Raw genomic sequence first — 6000 nt, forward strand, 5'->3', positions numbered from 1 at the left:
AGATCCACGTAAACACTTAACTAAGGCTGGGATGTGTTAATACATTTTAAATTAGTATCCCCATGGGTCAGCTATAGATTTATAAGTTTTTATTTTCCTATCATGCAGAGACTTAATTATTCAGATCAAACTACTCTAAGAGACATGCAATAAATAATAGATGGCTGGCCTATTCATTGAGGAAATTACTGAGCATGAAATTGTTTCTCAACAAATCTACAGTGAAATAGAAATTCAACTTAAAATTACCAGTGAAATAGCCCTAAAAAGCTGAATTTTCCTTTTTTTTTCATCAAAAGCATTAAACACTGTACACTTTAGACACATTTCTTCTCTAGATAGCAAGTTTTTCCTGAAACCTTTCAGATAACAATAGCAAAATTAGCTCATTGTGTAATTTGTCCACTTTTTTCCAGCTTTATTTCAGTCTCAAGGAATCACTCTTTGACACAGATTCATCAACATCCTTTTTTTTTTTTTTTTTTACAATATCTTCTTTGTGCCATTAAATGTGTTAATTAACAGTGCTCCATTATTGTCTTCCACCTTTTTGCTTTGTTGCTAATATCTAATCATTAAATTCTGGTGCATTATTAGAAAGGGATAGTGTAAGGATTTTAGACAATAACCATTTGTTGGAAAGCCAACAATATAGTCCATCTTCACATGATCCTTAAATAGCTTCTTGACTGACATGTCAAGGGGTCTAGTTACATCATAAGGAATTTCACCCAAGTCTGTGCATGCCCAGTCAATGACTGCCAGCATTCTGTGACCTCTCATAGCTTATAGAAAATGTAAGATTTCACCCAGAATTTTTAAGATGTTCGTATTTGAAAGAGGAGCAAATGATCATCTCTGAATTGAGGAAATACCCTGCATTATTTCAGACATCAAACCATCCACTCTCTATCCTCTAGTAAGGAGAAAAACAAATATAGTGAAAGCACAATACTCTTTTTCACCCTCCACCCCCTAACATCCCCAGTGCTTGCTGAGTCCATTGTGTGCCCACTGCTTCAATTTCCATGAATTCAAGCATGGACAGGATTTTGTGTAATTTTCAAGTAGCCCTACATTAGACTTTTCATTTGAATCCAATTTGATGGACTGCATCAAGGCTTTTACTCCAAATTTTCAGTCATCTCAAGGTCAGTGCTGTGTCTAAAGAAACCACGTGTATATTAATAGTGTAAAGTACTCTTATCCACAGTTCACCCGAGGTGAGGTTCTAAGTAATTCTTAAAAAATGGCGTGAGTTTTTAAACTTGCAAGCTCCAGGCAATACAATATCCTCCCCACTCCCCCCACCCCCTGAAAATTACAGAAAGCTTTTTCAAACCCGAGGTTACTTTTTGCTATAATCCAAATGCACTCTCCCTTTGCCCTTGGAATGGGAGTTCTAGAACCCTCTGACTCCTTCAGATAAGCTGTTGATTGGCCACAGAAGGTTCCCTGAGCTGGGATTAGAATAGGCTTAGTGGTGAGAGGACAGAGATACTGACAGACTGTATGTCCAGTGTCTGTTCATTGCACATGGTGCATAGACAGATGAGATTTATAAACCCTGTTCTAACCATATATATTCCAAAAAGTGTCTCTTCTCTCTGCCTTCTCGGTTCATTTATTTGGAAACTTTTCTGGCATTCGGCAGGCTCAATTTTACCCTATTCATTTACAGAATATGGGGGAAGGGATTAGACAACTTGATTCTGTGTAAACAGTACGTACTTCATATATTTTTTTCACTGAATCACTGAGTAAGACATTGTTAAACTATTCCATCATCCTTCAATCAGTGGAACATGATTACTGAATCTCCACTAATTAAAATGGCTTTTCAGGAAATGGATCCTAAACACAACACCCAACTTATATAATTTAGAATAAAAGACATATGAACGTGTGGGAGGAGCCCGGGACCAAAAAAGAAGCATCCTTTTGGGGGGACGAATTTCATTCTTCTTCGTGGATATTTTTGTTCTTTGTCCCATTGAACTGCTTACAGCTTTGCAAAGGGGCCACATTTCCTCCCTGTGGCTACCATACCATTTTAAGGCCTATATAACTTCAGTTCCCAAATTTACTCCTCCTGTGGTTTACACTTTTCAAAAGTACCAATGTACCTCCCTGACCATGACTGAAGTGACTTAACACATGGACACCTCACTGACCTCTGTTCTTCCATAACTCTCCCATCTACACTACAGGTTACTTGCATGTCTCAATTCTCTGCTTTGAATCTTTAATCATTTTCAGGTAGAGATCTCTTCTCTATTCACCATCTCCAACCCCCTAGTGATAGGCAAAGTGCTTAGGATCGAAATAGTTTTAGAAGGCACCTGCCCATTCTCAAGTAACTAAAAATAGAGATTGTTAAAAACACAGATGCTAAGTTGTATCTGACTCTTTTGACCCCCTGGACTGTAGCATGCCAGGCTTTCCTGTCCTTCACTATCTTCCAGAGTTTGTTGAAACTCATATTCATTCATTTGGTGATGCCATCCAACCATCTCATTCTCTGTCACCCCCTTTTCCTGCCCTCAATCTTTCCCAGCATCAGGGTCTTTCCTAGTCAACTCTTTGTATAAGGTGGCCAAAGTATTGGACCTTGAGTATAAAATATATCATAAAACAGAAAAAGTGAGTTTGTACCAAGTTGTAATTCTTCAGTTGGATCTACTGAACTCTGTTTTATTTTAAAATTTTCATGGCTAAATATATTTTGGAAATACTGCATTACTATATTTGCTTTTTCACATTCACAGTGTACATTAATGTATCAAAAAACATAAGAAATGCTTTCTTATAAACACCAAATTAACTTGAGTTATGATCTAAATTTTGAGTCTGTTTTTAATGTGTCCTGAGCTGTGTTTAGTCTCTCAGTCATGTCCTACTCTTTGCAACCCCATGGATTGTAGCCCACTAGGCTCCTCTCTCCATGGGGATTCTCCAGGCAAGAATACTGGAGTGGGTTGCCATGCCTTCCTCCAGGGGCTCTTCCCAACCTAGAGATCAAACTCAGGTCTCCCATGCTGCAGGCAGATTCTTTACCAGCTGAGCCACCAGGGAAGCCCATGAATACTGGAATGGGTAGCCTATCCCCTTTCCAGGGGATCTTCCTAACCCAGAAATCAAACCAGGGTCTCCTGCATTGCAGGTGGATTCTTTATCAGCTGAGCTACCAACAGGTAATATTTGAGATAATAGTCATATAAGAGAGCTTTTCAGAAATACTGTGTGTAATATGTGTCTTGTACTTTTACAGAATTATTAAAACCTAGGATGCCTCTTTTTCATAATAGTTAGGTTGCTCCCTATCATTTTCTTGCTGCCAATGACCTTTTCAGGCTCATATCTTACTCCACCCCTCTCTTTATGTGTGTTGCAATTCATTCTCATTCCTGCACATCTCCATCATTCCATCCCACTTCAGGACCCAGGATTCTGATCTATACAGGTGATCCCAGCTGAGCTTCCAACTGGGTTTGGCCAGCAAAGAAATATCAGAGTACTGGAGGCTAGGGTCATTGTTCCATGAACTGTCTGTCTCTGTTAGGCTGTTTGGGCAATGGGGTTATTTCTGTTCTAAAGGCCAAAATTCCTATCAGGTGTTTCCCCACCCCCCTTGCCTCTTCCTGTCTTAATTACTTCCTACTATTTCTGACATGGCATATTCTATAATTTCATGTAACCCTTCCAAATATCTTGCAAAATCCCCATTAGACTCTCTTAATTATACATTTTAGCCTGTTGAAAGAAATTATAGGCCCTGAATGAAGTCACTTGTGCTGAGCCCCATATTAGCAAAGCAATACTTAATACCTAACATAAGTGCAAACTTCAACTTCTACCAAGAATACAGTGTTAACCCAGTCAGTCTGGAATTTCTTGGTTAGCAGTAATGAGGTAACCCACCTGAGTCACCCCTTCCATCACCTTTTCTATTTGCTAGGTTGGATCCTATCCAATTCATGAATCGTGGCTGTTGTTCACTCACTCAGTCATGCCCAACTCTGTGCCCCCATGGAATACAGCACACCAGGCTTCCCTGTCCTTCCCATTCTCCCGGAGTTTGCTCAAACTCATGTCCATTGAATCGTTGGTGCCATCCAACCATCTCATCCTCTGTCATCCCTTTCTCCGCCTGCCTTCAATCTTCCCCAGCATCAGCATCTTTTCCAATACGTTGGTTCTTCACATGAGGTGGCCACAGTATTGGAGCTTCAGCTTGAGCATCAGTTCTTCCAATAAATAGTCAGGGTTGATTTCTTTTAGGATTGACTGGTTTCTTGAGAGTCCAAGGGACTCTGAAGAGTCTTGTTAAATAGAGTTAATTCAATCTTAATTTTACTTTAGTGAATTTTGCCTGTTTTTTGTTTCCTTCTAGGACCTTACTTGCAGACTCCTAAACTGTTATGTTATCATTCCAGCAACCACAGAAATTTTCACTTCTTTCTTCACACTGGTCTCTGAGGTTGGAATGCCATTTCATTCATCTTCTAATAATAGTCATCCTCATAATCAGTTGAGGTCTATTCTGACTGCTATATTTTTTCCTTTCAGTTTTTCCTTCTTTTGAAAATTACATCTACACCTTGTTCCAGATCCCACTTAGACTGAACAGACTGTCCCACTAGCTTGTAACCTCCCCATCAGTTCAGTTCAGTTACTCAGTCGTGTCCAACTTGTTGCAACCCCATGAACCGCAGCACACCAGGCCTTCCTGTACATCACCAACTCCTGGAGTTCACCCAAACTCATGTCCATTGAGTCAGTGATGCCATCCAACCATCTCTTCCTCTGTCATCCCCTTCTACTCCTGCCCTCAATCTTTCCCAGCAACAGGGTCTTTTCAAATGAGTCAGCTCTTCACATCAGGTGGCCAAAGTATTAGAGTTTCAGCTTCAATATCAGTCCTTCCAATAAACACCCAGGACTGATCTCCTTTAGGATAAACTTGTTGGACCTCCTTGCAGTCCAAGGGACTCTCAAGAGTCTTCTCCAACACCACAGTTCAAAAGTACCAATTCTTCTGCACTCAGCTTTCTTTATAGTCCAACTCTCATATCCATACATGACCACTGGAAAAACCATAGCCTTGACTAGACTGACCTTTGTTGACAAAGTACTGTCTCTGCTTTTTAATATGCTGTCTAGGTTGGTCATAACTTTCCTTCCAAGGAGTAAGCATCTTTTAATTTCATGGCTGCAATCACTATGTGCAGTGATTTTGGAGCCCAAGAAAATAAAGTCAGCTACTGTTTCCACTGTTTCTCCATCTTTGTCATGAAGTGATGGGGCCGGATCCCATGATCTTAGCTTTCTGAATGTTGCACTTTAAGCCAACATTTTGAGTCTCCTCTTTCACTTTCATCAAGAGGTTCTTTAGTTCTTCTTCACTTTCTGTCATAAGGGTGGTGTCATCTGCATATCTGAGGTTATTGATATTTCTCTCAGCATTCTTGATTCCAGCATATGCTTATTTCAGCCCAGTGTTTCTCATGATGTACTCTGCATATAAGTTAAATAAGCAAGGTGACAATACAGCCTTGACATACTCCTTTTCCCAGTTGGAACCAGTCTGTTGTTCCATGTCCAGTTCTAACTGTTGCTTCCTGACGTGCATACAGGTTTCTCAAGAGGCAGGTCAGATGATCTGGTATTCCCATCTCTTTCAGAATTTTTCACAGTTTATTGTGATCCACATAGTCAAAGGCTTTGGAATAGTCAATAAAGCAGAAATAGATATTTTTTTGGAACTCTCTTGCTTTTTCTATGATCCAGTGGATGTTGGCAATTTGATCTCTAGTTTCTCTGCCTTTTCTAAAACCAGCTTGAACATCTGGAAGTTCATGGTTCATGTATTGCTGAAGCCTGGCTTGGAGAATTCTGAGCATTACTTTACCAGCATGTGAGGTGACTGCAATTTTGCAGTAGTTTGAGCATTCTTTGGCATTGCCTTTCTTTGGGATTGGAATGAAAACTGACCTTTTC

This window comes from Oryx dammah, unplaced genomic scaffold, assembly GCF_014754425.2.
Source record: "Oryx dammah isolate SB20612 unplaced genomic scaffold, SCBI_Odam_1.1 HiC_scaffold_14, whole genome shotgun sequence".
Classification (NCBI taxonomy): domain Eukaryota; kingdom Metazoa; phylum Chordata; class Mammalia; order Artiodactyla; family Bovidae; genus Oryx; species Oryx dammah.